The sequence below is a fragment of the Physeter macrocephalus genome, chromosome 1 (genome assembly GCF_002837175.3).
Source record: "Physeter macrocephalus isolate SW-GA chromosome 1, ASM283717v5, whole genome shotgun sequence".
Lineage (NCBI taxonomy): Eukaryota > Metazoa > Chordata > Mammalia > Artiodactyla > Physeteridae > Physeter > Physeter macrocephalus.
In genome coordinates, this window is record NC_041214.2 from 105,802,056 (window position 1) to 105,815,713 (window position 13,658).

The following is a 13,658-nucleotide window of genomic DNA, read 5'->3' on the forward strand; positions in this document are numbered from 1 at the left end:
TAAGGTTAACAGCTGATCTTTCAGCAGAAACTCTGCAAGCCAGAAGGGAGTGGCAGGACATATTAAAAGTGATGAAAGGGAAAAACCTACAACCAAGATTACTATACCCAGCAAGGATCTCATTCAGATTTGACAGAGAAATTAAAACCTTTACAGACAAGCAAAAGCTAAGAGAATTCAGCACCACCAAACCAGCTTTACAACAAAGGGTAAAGGAAATTCTCTAGGCAGAAAACACAAGAGAAGGAAAAGACCTACCAAAACAAACCCAAAACAATTACGAAAATGGTAATAGGAACATATACATTGATAACTACCTTAAATGTAAATGGATTAAATGCTCCAACCAAAAGACATAGACTGGCTGAATGGATACAAAAGCAAGACCTGTACACATGCTGTCTACAACAGACCCACTTCAGACCTAGGGACACATACAAACTGAAAGTGAGGGGATGGAAAAAGATATTCCATGCAAATGGAAATCAAAAGAAAGCTGGGGTAGCAATTGTCATATCAGACAAAATAGACTTTAAACACAAAGAAGGACAATACACAATGATCAAAGGATCAATCCAAGAAGAAGTTGTAACAATTGTAAATATTTATGCACCCAACATAGGAGCACCTCATTACGTAAGGCAAATGCTAACAGCCATAAAAGGGGAAATGGACAGTAACACAATAATAGTAGGGGACTTTAACATCCCACTTTCACCAATAGACAGATCATCCAAAATGAAAATAAATAAGGAAACACAAACTTTAAATGAGACATTAAACAAGATGGACTGGGCTTCCCTGGTGGCGCAGTGGTTGCGCGTCCGCCTGCCGATGCAGGGGAACCGGGTTCGCACCCCAGTCTGGGAGGATCCCACATGCCGCGGAGCGGCTGGGCTCGTAAGCCATGGCCGCTGAGCCTGCGCGTCCGGAGCCTGTGCTCCGCAACGGGAGAGGCCACAACAGAGGGAAGCCCGCATACCACGAAAAAAAAAAAACAAAAAAAACCAAGATGGACTTAATTGATATTTATAGGACATTCTATCTAAAAACAACAGAATACACTTTCTTCTCAAGTGCTCATGGAACACTCTCCACAATAAATCATATCTTAACTCACAAATCAAGCCTTGGTAAATTTAAGAAAATTGAACTCGTATCAAGTATCTTTTTCAACCACAACTCCATGAGACTAGATATCAATTACCGGAAAAAGAACTGCAAAAAATACAAACACATGGAGACTAAACAATATGCTACTAAATAACCAAGAGATCACTGAAGAAATCAATGAGGAAATCAAAAAATACCCAGAAACAAATGACAATGAAAACACGACATCCCAAAACCTATGGGATGCAGCAAAAGCAGTTCTAAGAGGGAAGTTTATAGCAATACAATCCTACCTCAAGAAAGAAGAAACATCTTAAATAAACAACCTAACCTTACACTTAAAGCAACTAGAGAAAGAAGAACAAAAAACCCCCAAAGTTAGCAGAAGGGAAGAACTCATAAAGATCAGATCAGAAATAAATGAAAAAGAAATGAAGGAAACAATAGCAAAGACCAATAAAACTAAAAGCTGGTTGTTGAGAAGACAAACAAAATTGATAAACCACTAGCCAACTCATCAAGAAAACAAGGGAGAAGAATGAAATCAACAGAATTAGAATTGAAAAAGGAGAAGTTACAATTGACCCTGCAGAAATACAAAGAACCATGAGAGATTACTACAAGCAACTATATGCCAATAAAATGGACAACCTGGAAGAAATGGACAAATTCTTAGAAAAGCACAACCTTCTGAGACTGAACCTGGAAGAAACAGAAAATATAAACAGACCAATCACAAGCACTGAAATTGAAACTGTGATTAAAAATCTTCCAACAAACAAAAGTCCAGGATCAGAAGGCTTCACAGGTGAACTCTATCAAACATTTAGAGAAGAGCAAACACCCATCCTTCTCAAACTCTTCAAAAAAATTGCACAGGAAGGAACACTCCCAACTCATTCTACGAAGCCACCATCACCCAGGTACCAAAACCAGACAAATATATCACAAGAAAAGAAAATTACAAACCTGTATCATGGATGAACATAGACACAAAAATCCTCAACAAAATACTAGCAAACAATATCCAACAACACATTAAAAGGATCATACACCATGATCAAGTGGGATTTATCACAGGGATGCAAGGATTCTTCATATATGCAAATCAATCAATGTGATACACCGTATTAATAAATTAAAGAACAAAAACCATATGATCATCTCAATAGATGCAGAAAAAGCTTTTGACAAAATTAAACACCCATTCATGATAAAAACTCTCCAGAAAATGGGCATAGAGGGAACCTACCTCAACATAGTAAAGGCCATATATGACAAACCCACAGCCAACATCATTCTCAATGGTGAAAAACTGAAACCATTTCCTCTAAAATCAGGAACAAGGCAAGGATGCCCACTCTCACCACTATTATTCAACATAGTTTTGGAAGTTTTAGCCACAGCAATCAGAGAAGGAAAAGAAATAACATGAATCCAAATTGGAAAAGAAGAAGTAAAGCTGTCACTGTTTGCAGAAGGCATGATACTATACATAGGAATCCTAAAGATGGTAGCAGAAAACTACTAGAGCTAATCAATGAATTTGGTAAAGTCACAGGATACAAAATTAATGCACAGAAATTTTTTGCATTCCCATACACTAATGATGAAATATCCGAAAGAGAAATTAAGGAAACACTCCCATTTACCACTGCAACAAAAAGAATAAAATACCTAGGAATAAACTTACCTAAGGAGACAAAAGACCTGTATGCAGAAAACTATAAGACCCTGATGAAAGAAATTAAAGACGATACAAAGAGATGGAGAGATATACCATGCTCTTGAATTGGAAGAATCAACATTGTGAAAATGACTATACTACCCAAAGCAATCAACAGATTCAGCGCAATCCCTGTCAAACTACCAGTGGCATTTTTCACAGAACTAGAACAAAAAATTTCACAATTTGTATGGAAACACAAAAGATCCCAAATAGCCAAAGCAACCTTGAGAAAGAAAAATGAGTTGGAGGAATCAGGCTCCCTGACTTCAGACTCTACTGCAAAGCTACAATAATCAAGACAGTATGGTACTGGCACAAAAACAGAAATATAGATCAATGGAACAGGATAGAAATCACAGAGATAAACCCACTCACATATGGTCACTTTATCTTTGATGAAAGAGGCAAGAATATACAATGGAGAAAAGACAGCCTCATCAATAAGTGATGCTGGGAAAACTGGACAGCTACATGTAAAAGAATGAGATTAGAACACTTCATGGCACGATACAGAAAAATAAACTCAAAATGGGTTAAAGACTTAAATGTAAGGGCAGACACTGTAAAACTCTTAGAGGAGAATATAGGAAGAACATTCTTTGACATAAATCACAGCAAGATCCTTTTTAACCCACCTTCTAGAGAAATAAAAATAAACAATAAATGCTGGAGAGGGTGTGGAGAAAAGGGTACCCTCTTGCACTCTTGGTGGAAATGTAAACTGATGAAGCCACTATGGAGAAGAGTATGGAGATTCCTTAAAAAACTAAAAATAGAGGTACCATGTGGCCCAGCAATCCCACTACTGGGCATCTATCCTGAGAAAACCATAATTCAAAAAGAGTCATGTACCCCAATGTTCATTGCAGCACTATTTACAATAGCCAGGACATGGAAGCAACCTAGATGCCCATCGACAGATGAATGGATAAAGAAGATGTGGTACATATATACAATGGAATATTACTCAGCCATAAAAAGAAATGAAATTGAGTTATTTGTAGTGACCTAGAGTCTGTCATACAGAGTGAAGTAAGTCAGAAAGAGAAAAACAAATACTGTATGCTAACACATGTATATGGAATCTAAAAACAAAATATGGTTCTGAAGAACCTAGGGGCAGGACAGCAATAAAGACACAGACGTAGAGAATGGACTTGAGGACACGGGGAGGGGAAAAGGTAAGCTGGGACGAAGTGAGAGAGTGGCATGGACTTATATATACTAACAAATGTAAAATAGATAGCTAGTGGGAAGCAGCTGCATAGCACAGGGAGATGAGCTCGGTGCTTTGTGACCACCTTAGAGGGGTGGGATAGGGAGGGTGGGAGGGAGACACAAGAGGGAGGGGATATGGGGATATATGTATATATATAGCTGATTCACTTTGTTATAAAGCAGAAACTAACACACCATTGTAAAGCAATTATACTCCAATAAATATGTTTTAAATATATATACATACATATATACATATATATGTATGTATATATATATATATAATATTTTACTTTGCTTCTGGTTTCCTGGAGAATTCCGAAAATACAGCAGAAAAAGTCTACTGACCTGGTTTCTTATGAACTTTCTGTTCTATCCTTGAACCAAATGGTGATGTCGAGGAGAATCATGAGGAAAATAATGTTAGCTAACTTTTACGGAGAGCTTACTCTATGCCTCTATATACCACTATTCTAAGCTCTTGTATAATTTTATCCACATCCCTCTACAGTTCTATGAAGTTGGTACAGGCTTTGCGAGAAGACTGAGGCTCAGAGAGGTGAGGTAGCTTACCCAGGGTCGCAGAGCTAGGAAATGATAGAACTGCACTTAAATCCGTGTAGTCCGATACAAAGCTCTGGCTTGTAACCATCATGAAACACTGCCTTCCCAGCTTCAAGGGTTTGTGAACACCCACTTTGGGTAGATGGGCTCATACTTTGTTTTCCATGAGTATCAGATCTGTCCTCAGGTCCAAAGGATTCTGGGGCTGTGTCCCCTCATTTATGTGCACAGAAGTAAAACATCTGCTGATTCTCAGATGTCTCTGTGGTTCTCACCTGGCTGTCCATTGGAACCACCACATGGGCCCTTTCAGACTACAGATGCCCCATCCCAGAGATTCTAAGTTGGTCTGGGATGAGGCACCAATGTCCATAAAGTCTAGGGATTCTAATAAGAACCAATGTGGGTCCAGGTTGCCACAAGTAAATGGACTGAGACTTTAATTTCATTGAAGAGGAGCCCAGATTCACTCCTCACAAGGCTGACAGTATTCCAGAAGGGAGAGAGGCCACCGAGACCCCTGTTCTCAATCTCCAGGGGTTAACTTCACTTTTAGAGCCCACTTTGCTGGCCCAGACGAGGGAAAAGAAGCACGCAGGGGTGGCGTATAGCTTTCAGCCAGGGTCCAAGTCCCAGCTGCACCCAAGGCTCTGGCGAGGGCCGCACAAGCAGGTATAATCAGAATTCCCCAGGGGATATTCAGAGCAGATTCCCCAGCAAGCACAGCTTCTAAATTTGTCCTCAAGAATGATTAATCTGTTTAAGCAAATTTCTAGAGCATAATTAAGATGCTCTAATCAAGGAAGGAGATTGTTATGCAGCAGCCTCGGGCACTGATTTGGTGGTAGGCAGTCGTGACCATAAGGCCTGAATAACCTAGAGGAACCAGTGAAGGTGAGGGAGCAGGCTCAGCCAGGCAGGTAGGAGGAGTGGGCTGCTGGAGGTCACGAATGTCAAAGGAGAGAAGAGGGTGAAGGCAGAGGGCTCAAGCCGATGGAACGCTGGTGAGGGTCAAGGGCCATGAGCTGCGAGGTCATACCTCCAGATTTGGGGGATCAGGTTATTAACGGCTTTGGGAACAGCAGCCGTGTTTGTGGAGGTGGATGTTCTTCTCAAGGGGCAGTGACGATTGGCTACTTGGTCCCTGGGGGCTTCCAAGGCTGGGAAAGCGAGGCCAGGGGCTAGGGCGCAGGGCTGTTTCTCCAGTATGCATCTTCCTCTTTGGGGAGGAGAGCTGGATGATGCTGGCGCAGATCATGTCTCTGGGTCCTAGAAAGTGACAGTGATATAGCATCTCCCCAGTAACCCCCCAAGGCCTAGCATCACAATGGCATTTCCCCTCCCCATTTGGGTGGGACACGAGGGCTGGTGCTGCCACGCACATGGTCTTGAAGTGACACTCTGACATTCTCGCTGGGCCCAGGTCTCAAACTGCAATGACAGGGCCCCCTCTCCTCTCCCCTCCCTTGCACAGAATAGTACTGGAAGAGGCCTAGGTGGGGGAGGGGGAAAGAAGCGGGGAGGAGAGAAGATTGGGGAGGGCAGGAACAGGCAGAGGGGGGTGTTTAGTGTTTGTAATCTCATCTCTGGCTCGGTCTGCCCCCACCAGACCCTCACTACCTTCCTTTCCGTCGTGCTGTGTCACTGCCAAGCCTCTGGATAACACACATCGCATCTTCTCAGTCCCTTCCTTCAAGCCAGCTGCCCCAGGCCAGGCCCACGCCACTGATGAAAATATATGGTCTCGGTTGGTTGGCACTCTAATTTCCTCTTAACCTGCATGAGGCCCATTAGATTAAGCACTCTTGACATCCAGGCTCTTAAACCAGAAACGGCTCAGAGAGCTGCGTGGTCAGCATAGCAAAGATGGTGGGGTGTTGGGCCAGCCCCTTCCCTGGTTCTGGGGACTGGGGCACCTCGCACCTCAGCTGGCACGCAGGGTCCCTGTGGTTTAAACAAGGGGGAGGAAGTGGGGACACTACAGATACAGAGGATGGTACCAACTCGGGCACCTCTGGCTCATGCTCAGTGGCTCAGCTCCTGTTTTGGTGAATTACCCTCCCTTTCAAGACATTAGGACGTAGTTTCTGAATTTAGAGGCCAGGTTAGGAGAGGAAAGTGGAATCAAGCGTGCGAGGCCAGTGTCAATAGGCCAGAGGCGCGTTTTCTAGGAATTCAAGGGAGACTTGACTAGATGGAGGTGCAGCCTCTGTCCAGGGACAGTGCGGGCCCTCGATGGTGAAATTAGCAGGAGCAAGAATAGCAGCCAGGATATCCCTGAGATCCGTGCCTCCCGTGCCATCCCCACCACCGAAGTTCATCTTCCCCGTTCTCCAACTCAAGGGCACCTTTGAGGAGCTGACACAGTCCTGATTCCCATTCAAATGTTTTCTAAGGTTTGTTGACTAATATTGAAGACAGATTCCAGCTCCCTAAAGAGTGCAGCTATGGGACAATGTGAACCTCATTAATGCTCTACAAACACAAGATATGTTTCACTCAAATATGTAAATACAAATGCTCTGTTTTGGTACCAAGTACAGATGAAAATGCTCTGCTGTGTTTAACTGCTGAGATCCACTGAGAGACATCAATGTTATTAAATAACCACAAACATTCCCCTGGAAAAATCCACTGGGGTGTTATGTACTGACCCTGAATTTTTTCTAAATTGGCTGTGTGGGGCAGCTTGCCTCCTGAATTATGTGTCTCTCTACTCCTACCAGGCCTGAAGTGTGCCAACCAGACTGACACAGGGGCAGGTGGCAGGGCGCATGTGTGGCTGGCCTGATGAGCAAGTTATGGCTCTTCCTACCCTTCAGGCTAACAGCCCAGCTCTTCTCAAGGTCAGAACCTAGTGAACTCAGCTGGGCAAAACATATGGTCCCTCCTCAGGAGCCTTTGATATTCCTGGCTGGAGCTCACTGAAATCTACCAAGATATAACACCCTTACTTTTCAAGTCAGATGCTCTGAAAGGGGAGGGCCAAATGAGACTTTTAGAGGCCTAGATCTTGAAAAACAATTGTGGTTGCTCCTTTACCATATATTTCAAAATAATATACTAAGATATAAAAGAAATCAAGACATTTGGGGTGCCATCAATGACCACATAAACATCCTATGCCGGGTATCTCCCCTTTGCCGCTCTCTTCCACTCTCCACTTTTCTCTGAGCTGCTCTGTGTCCTGGGAGGCTAAATGAACTGATTGTTCCAACAGGTTCTCTTGCTCTTGGCTTCCAGTAGGGTCTGGCCAATGGGAAACAGAGCAGGAGATGAGGGGAGCAGGAGGAGAGTGAAGCCTTGTCACCGTGGGCTGACGGTGGTCCTATTACCTGCTCTTTCCCCCTAGTTCTGTGTGTCTCCAGGTGTAGGTCACCCTTCCAGGACCTAGACCCTTCAGGCCTGGGGTAGACAGGGGTCACCGGGCCCACTGTTACTAGCCCAAGGACCCTGCACCATCTTTTGCGGTTCCCCTATTCCTTGTTAAATAATTCTCTTATTAAACTCAAATTTGCCCAATTCAATTGTGCCATTTATTTCCTGCTGGGACTTAACTAATATAGTATCAAATGTCAAATTATTTCAAAAATGTTTCCTTTGGTGCCCCAGCCTTGTTAATGCCTTAAGAATATCCTGAGATTTTTTTCTTGGGTAATCCAGCGCCTCAAGTGAGGGTCAGTTTGTAATGCAAACAGGTTGCCCCTATATTGGGTCTACCCCTAAACCATTACACCAGGGCCAATGCACTAAAGTGCAGACGGCCATGGGCAAATAATGTTGAAGAACAGGATGAGATATTCAAAGGCAAAGGAATCGGTACTTTTCTTACAACAATTCAGAGAGTGATTACGATTTCTAATTTAGTATTGCTGAAGATCATAAATGATTTTATTACAAAAATCTACTTAAATAAATGTGATTTGGATTTTAGCATTGTCAGCTGAAACACTGTAAAGAGCCTAAAACATTGTAAGGAAAATAGGAGTAAATTATCAAATTTTGTAACATTTGTGCTCACTGGGAAATCCATCCCTGCCTTCTCTTTCTCCTTATGCCACGGTCTGCTTCCGGCAGAAATGAAACAGAAGCTAGTTCCCGTTGCACAGTGAAGGATGTGCCAGTCTGCAATATACCTTTTGATTTCCTGGGTCGGGAATAGAGTTCAGATGACTCATCCTGATTCCAGGCTTAATTTAGTCCTCTCCTCTGGGAAGCCTTCCTGGCTCCTTCCACTGTACTCCTCTGGCATTAAAACGATTCGTATTTTATATCATAGTTCTCAAATTTCTGTCTTCCCAGCCTCCCTGCAGATTGTGCCTTTGCTGATGGCAGACATGAGACCTTTCCTCCTGTTACAGTATCTCTCACATACACCTCAAGCCCCATCCTCAGTTATTTGCTGAGAGGATGGATAAATGAATTGGTGAGAGAGTGATAGACAGGTCTATCGCCTGTCAAGATAGATTCATTCTCAGATTTTTAAAAATTAATTAATTAATTAACTTATTTATTTTTGGCTGCGTTGGTTCTTCCTTGCTGCACACGGACTTCTTACTGCTGTGGCTTCTCTTGTTGGAGAGCACGGGTTCTAGGCGCATGGGCTTCAGTAGTTGTGGCACGCGGGCTCAGTAGTTGTGGCTCGCAGGCTCGGTAGCTGCAGCACGCGGGCTCAGTAGTTGTGGCTCGCAGGCTCTAGAGCGCAGGCTCAGTAGTTGTGGCGCATGTGCTTAGTTGCTCTGCAGCATGTGGGATCTTCCCGGAACAGGGTTTGAACCCGTGCCCTTTCATTGGCAGGCGAATTCTTAACCACTGCACCATCAGGGAAGTCCACAGATTATTTTTTTCCAGGTCCTAATAAATGTCACATTGCCAAACCTGATGCAAAATAGTAGTGAAGTTTGGAAGTCATCTTTTTCCAAATCTAAAATACTGAAGTGGTTTAGTCAAACAGGACAAGGCACAACTACTTCTCCTTTGAGGGGCATCAGGACTTTCTGACGACTGTAGTTTTTAAAACACTCTTTTATATTTGGAAGCAAGCAGGAGCACTCGCATAAAATGAGGTAGGTATCCCTTTCAGAGGAGAGCTTTCTTATTTTCATTTCATGCAGTGTTTACCAATCTTTTTTGTATATAGGCCCATTCAGGAAAAGGAAAAATTTACCAATGACTTGTTTTTTTCCCATTCAAAATAGGAAAAAAAAAATTAGCCTTGTTGAGTCCCAGAAGGAGGAAAAGTGGTTTTTTTCCCATTTAATTACTTTAGTAAACACAAAAATGCTGATGAAAAAATTAACAAGGGCTTTTAGCCACCTAACTGTTCCTTTTTGGTGATATCTGAGAAGTAGACAGGCAGAGGAGCTATTCTAATTTTTATTTAATTAGTTGACTTTATTATTTGTACTGGTTTTAGGTTTACAGAAAAGTTGAGCAGAAAGTACAGAAAATACCAATAAATCCCCTCACTCTTCCATCCCCTCTGCACTCCCCTCCCCCAGTTTCCCCATCATTAATATCTTGCATTAGTGTGGTGACTTTGTTACGACTGGTGAACAAATATTGACATATTCACTAAAATTCATCATTTACATAAGAGTTCACTTTTCTCATGCAGATTCAATGGATTTTAACAAATTCATAACATCATGAATCCATCATTACAGTATCATGTAGAAGATTTTCACTACCTAAATATTCCGTGTTTCACCTATTCACCTTCCCCAACCACTGATCTTTTTACTGTCTCCATAGTTTTGCCTTTTCTATAATGTCACATAGTTGGAATTATATGGTATGTAGCCTCTTCAGATTGGCTTCTTTCACTTAGCAATATGCATTTAAGTTCCTCCATATTTTTTGTGCCTTGATAACTCATTTCTTATCCTTGAATAATATTCCACTGTATGGATGTACCACAATTTGTTTATCCATTTCCAATCGAAGGACAACTTGGTTGCTTCCAGTTTTTGACAATAATTTGTTTGTTTGTTTAGCTTCTATAAACATTCACATGCAGGTTGTTGCATGAATATAAGTTTTCAACTCATTTGGGTAAACACCTAAAGGGACAATTGTTGGATCGTGTGGTAAGTCTATGTTTAGCTTTGTAAGAAACTGCCAAACTATTTCAAAGTGGCTGTACCATTTTGCATTCCCACCAGCGACAGAGTTCTAGTTACTCCACACACTTGTTAGCATTTGGTGTTGTCAGTCTTTTGGATTTTGGTTATTCTAACAGGAATATAGTGGTATCTTGTGTTAATTTGCAAGTCCCTAATGACATAAGATGTTGAGCATCTTTTCATATGCTTATTTGCCATCTGTATATTCTCTATCACCTCTTGTGTGGTGTCCGTTCAGATCTATTGCCCACTTCTTAATTGGGTTGTTTTCTTATTGTTGAGTTTTAAGAGTTCTTTGCATAGTTTGAATACAAGTCCTTTATCAGATGTGTTTGTAAATATTTTCTCACATTCTATGGCTAGTCTTTTTACTCTCTTAAAGTTTTCTAATTTTTTAAGCGTTATAGAATTTTAGAATTTACAAAACTTGTTCAAATGTTTTATCTCATTGCATCCACAAAAAATGATCCCTGGCAGCAGATGTTATAATGCCCACATTAGAGAGGAAACAAAGAGGTGAGGTGATTTGATTCTGGTTATGTAGGGGTTCAGTGTACAGAGGGGGGAAAGCTTTGCCCTGATCAATGGGATTTGGGGGCTGCCTGCGGTGTGTTGGCACCGTACTTGCTAGGTGTTACAGGGCTGTACAGAATAACTCCCCCTCCTTCCCACTTGGCTGTCTGATTCCTGGAGATGTCTGTTTTCTGCTTGCAGTGAGCTAAAGATTTACATTAAAGAGTATCCTGGTTTTCAGAGATCCCACATCTAGCATTCCCCATCCCACATCCCTCAGTGGATGATGGGTTTCAGGGCAGGCCACCCCAAACATGCCACTTTGGCCCACTTTGGCATATTGATTGTTTTGAATTAAAGTCAAGATAGCCAGTACAAGAAGGACACTCTGACCCTCCTTTGTTCCCCAGAAAGCAGGAAATATATCACCCAAGTGAAAAGTACCCTCTCTATACTGGGAGGAAGAGATATCCTTACCACTATAGATAGGGACTTCAGGGCTGAGAAGGCTGTGTAAACAAACCCTGTTACACTAATAAGACAAGGCAAACCTTGTCTTCACTAATTTACTACCCCAAGCCTAAACTTCTTTCCCTTGCCAATTCTTCAAAAATTTATTATTTCTTTGTCTAAAAGGTATAAAAGCTGCCTGCTTTGGTCACTTCTTTGAGTTTCATATTTTTTAATGAATTCTCCTATATACCAAATTAAATTTGGTTTTCTCCTGTTAATCTGTTCTATGTCAATTTAATTATTAGGTCATGCAAAGAGCCTAGAGGGAAGGAGGGAAAAGTTTTCCTGCCCTCCATGGGGTGACTCCACCAGCTCTCGGCCTCCATCTTGGGGTGCCTGTGGTCCAGATCCCACTGGAGTGCAGCTACTTTGAGACAAGAGATTTCAAAATTTTTTTTTTTTTTCCTAGAGTCCAAGGTGATTGTCCTGGAAACTCCCTCTCCTCCTTTGGCAAAACAAAAACAACCCACGACAAACAATACCAAAATGAAAAAGTGAAACCTCTTTTTGTGAGCTGACATACTGCGTTTTGGCTTATTTGTGAGTGAGCACATCTACTAGGGGTTGCTGATCTCCATTTTACTCTAGTCTCAGCCTCTCCGGAGGTGGGTACCACACTTTGAGACTCATGGCACTTTAGGAAGCTGCATAAACTCTTTCAGTGTATCACTAGTAGTAAAGGAACCATGATGGTAACTCTGCGTTATAGATGATCCCAATGACATCACCCATGCACAGGGACCCACATGCCAACTTCTGCCCCCCTGAATGCTCGGGTCCAGCCTAAGGCAGTGTCAGGGTCTCCAGCTTCACGTCTTTCCTGAGCCTAGAGATTTAAAGTTCCATTTCTTCTTGCTCTTGGCTGAATCAGATTAAACAAAGACAGCATTAGCACTACAAAGAATTTAATGGAGTGTTTAATGGTGTAGGTGATGTCAACAGGAATTTGGCAGCATCTGTGAGAAATAATCATGACTTGACAACCCTTCTTTCAGAAAGCAAAATTGCCTGGTTCTGGTTATACCAGTTGTTATTGGCTTCCCTGCCTGCAAAAATGTCACAGTAATTCCAATGGGGTTGTTTACACAAGTGGAAAAAATCTGACTCTTTGATAACATGTTTCAGTTGCAACCCCTTTAATGACACTCAGAGGCCTTCCAGTAAGAGAGAAATTTCCTCCAAACTAAGGGAGCAGTTATCTGGAAACAGTGCCCTTCCTCGGTAAGGTTATTTATGTTCATTGGGCTAATGGTTTTTGTCCAGTAATACATTTAAATTGCTTTTCATTTTACAGTTATGCTTTGCTATCACATTTCAGAAAGTGGTTTCTCTTCCTCTGTACAGCAGGCAATTTCCTCAAGTATGTGATGACAGCATTGTCCTTTAGAAGTCATTTGAAATAGACTCAGTCTCAGTCATCTCTCAGGAGAATATTCTCTGGCTGATCATCGTAGCCAAGTGGAAAGTACAAATGAACTCAGGCTGTCTGGTAGCTCCTTTCACTCTGGTTCCCTGGAGGCCCTGCAGCAGGGCGATGGCGAGCCTGTTGATCTGGGACGGAGCCCGACATTCAGAACTCTGACGTTACCTGAGAAATAGGCCCCCAACTTGGGTATAAGAAATGCAAGGATCAAGAGGAGACACTGCAAATGATTTATAAACTGAGTCACACTTACCTGGGATGACAAAGAAAAAGAGGGCTCTGTAGAAACGAACATGATTAGGTTTATACAACATTGTAGCAGAGATTTCTCAGTTAAACTGATAGCTCATGGGGCAGTTGGGAAAAAATCATATTCTTTTAAAGCTAAAAAAAAAAAAAAGGTGGATTAGGCTGTGGAATGAATTTGAAGCACATATAATTCTATTCAAACATATTGGGT